Below are 3094 nucleotides of genomic sequence, written 5' to 3'. Positions count from 1 at the left end.
ACAATCTCAATAGCCGCCGAACCTATGATCTTCAATTTATGAAACCGAAGACTAACCACTTGGCCACCGCACTCTCATCAACTGTATGACTTGCGTCACATTGCTAGCGAATTGCACATCATTTCAATTAGGTTGTTCAAGCACAGATGCATATACAAATAAATGAAGTGGGATTGCTGAACGGGCAAATGATTAGCGTCATTTAGATGAAACTATCATAAAACATTTCATAACATCATGCATTACCGATGGAGCGTACTTGGACCATCGTACTCTTGAACGAGCTATCCAATTAGTCCCAGATCTTTCCACAACGCCCTGCAAAATGAGCCTCTTCAAGCATTTATCCAATTCCATTTTGTTGGTTACTAATGAATCTGCAGAGCTACGGGGAAGTGACAGGGAGTTGAGACTAACTGAGAGTCAGCATGAGCTCGACCGGCCGAATTGCCTTCGTCCATGCTGTAACAATTTTATGAATCGATGACTCTATGACTCACCACCCTGTCAGGCAGTGCATTACAGATCACCACACTCACAGCTTTAAAACAAACAATTCTCCTCCACTTCCATGTGTTTCCTCTGTTCTCCTCTGGCTTTTTCCTGGACTGGATAGATTTGGTTGTGGGGAAAGATTGGGGTTGTTTTCGTCGGAACAGATGAGGAGAATTGGTGACATAATTGAGGTGTATAATGTTATGAGGGGCCGGGATAAGAAACACATATGCCCCTGAGCAGAGACGTCAATAATCAGGGGGCATAGATTTAAAATAATTGGTAAACGAATTACACGGGAGTCGAGGAGAAATTTTTTCGCCCAGAATGAATTTGGGTCTGGAACTCACTGACTGAAAAGGTGTTCGAGACACAATCCCTCATCACATTTCAGCAGTAATTGCAGATGGATTGAATGACCCTAATCTGCAACAGATCAAGAGCTGGGACGTGGGATTAGGCTGGATTGCTCTTTCGATTGGCGGAGACAGGATGGGCCGAATGCCCTCCTTCTCTGCGGCAAATTTCTATAATTCTATGATTCTAAGAGGTGGGGGAATGCTCTTTCGTGTCCTGCACATATCTGTATCACACCATCGATGGGATCTTGCCCATCCCTAATTGCGTTCGAGAAGTTAGTGATGAACAAACTTCGTGGACCACTGCAGTACTTGGATATGCACTTGATGGCTACGGTCCAAGAGCTAGAAATTGAATTTGGCAGGGTAGTGCTTTGTCCACCAGCAAGGATGAGATGAGCTAAATGGTTTTCTTCTGTGCTGTAAATTGCTATGGTTCTATGATTATGTCACTGAGGTGATGGTACTACGAATGTGCTGCTCAGTAGAAGGTGTTCCAAGATTTTGATCCAGCCACAATAGTGGAGAGGCGATATATTTTATGGTTCATTTTCTGAGGATTTGATACTCGAGCTGTAAAATACAATCTTCAGCAATCATGCCCACTTCTGACCTTATGATGGTGGGCAGGTTATTAATGAAGCAGGTAATGATGAACTCCTGCAGCGATATCCTGGGCTGAGATGATTGGCGTCGAACAACCACAACCATCTTCTTTTAGGCTAGGTATGTCTCCAGTAGTGGAGATTAACCCCGCAATAACTTCACCTTTAGAAACTTCCTTGATGCAGCATTCGGTTAAATGCTGCTTTGATGTCAACGACAATCACTCTCGCTTCATTTTAGAATTAATCACTTTTGGCCATATTTGGACCAAGTCTGTAATGATGTCTGGAGGCTGGCGGTCCTGCTGGAATTCAAACTGAGCAACGGCGAGCAACTGGGTCATTCTATGTTCCTGAAAGATGCTACGGAATGCAAGCCCGTGCTTTTACTGTTTGAAAACAGCGTACAGTTGCATGATGTATATTTGAAGGATCACATGGGTCATCGACCTGAAATCTTACTCTTCCCACAGACCCTACCAGGGCTTCAAAACATGGCACGTTTTAAACTGTCAGTGTTAAAAAAATGTTTCATTCGATATTTCTTAAAGATTAAGAAGGCACAACAGGCAGCCATATATCCCCGTTTGCAGATGATGCAAATATTGGTGATATAGTAAGTTACTTAGGCGTTACTTGTAAAGATATATTGATAGATTAAGTGAATGGATGATTCAGTGGCAGATAGTTTCCAAACAGGTAATTGTGTGGTCATCCATTTTAGATCACATAGTTTAGATCCGAGTACGAATTAAATGGAGCACAGCTCGGAGGGATGGAGTTCCAAAGTGGTTTGGAGTCCTCGTGCCCATCCCGCTAACGTGCAGTAGCAAGTTACAAATATATTCGAAACAACTAATGGCATGTTCGGCTTTATAACAAGGGGTTGGACTATAAAGCAGTGCAAGTTTTTCTTCAACTGTACAGAGAAGTAGTTAGACTATATCTGGAGTACTCTAAGTTATAAAATATAATAGGTCATAGAAGTTTACAGCATGGAAGGAGGCTATTCCGGCCCATCCTGTCCGTGCCACGGTTATCCAGCCTAATCCCACTTTCGAGCTCTAGGTCCATAACCCTGCATGTTATGGCACTTCAGTTGCATATCCAAATATTTTTAAAGGTGCTAAAGCTTTCTGCCTCTACCACCTTTTCAGGTATTGCGTTTTAGACAACCACAACTCTCTGCCTGTGAAAGTTTCCCATCTAATCTCCTGTAAACCTTCTACAATTATTATAAATGTATGCCCCCTGGTTGTTGAGCCCTCTGCTAAGGGAAATAATCCGTTTCTCTCCATTATATCTAGTCCCTTTATGGGCACGGCCCCTTAGAAATTATAGATTGGACGTGGAAGGTGCACAGTTCATATTCACGAGAATGTTACCAGGGTGCCACAAGTTAAATTATGAGGTGAGGATACATAAACTAGGTCTATACCCCCTGGAATATAGAAGGTTAAGTGTTGATTTCATTGAGGTTTTTAAGGTTTTGAAAAGAATTGATAAGATAGATAGAGATAAAGATTTTTTCACCGTTCGTGTGGCAGTTTACGACAAGGGGACATAATGTTAAAATCAGAGACATGCCATTCTGTAGAGAAGTTAAGAAAATCTTCTTCACGCAAAGGGTGGTGG

Source organism: Pristiophorus japonicus, unplaced genomic scaffold, assembly GCF_044704955.1.
Source record: "Pristiophorus japonicus isolate sPriJap1 unplaced genomic scaffold, sPriJap1.hap1 HAP1_SCAFFOLD_134, whole genome shotgun sequence".
Taxonomy (NCBI): Eukaryota; Metazoa; Chordata; class Chondrichthyes; family Pristiophoridae; genus Pristiophorus; species Pristiophorus japonicus.
Note: the sequence above shows the minus strand (reverse complement) of the source record.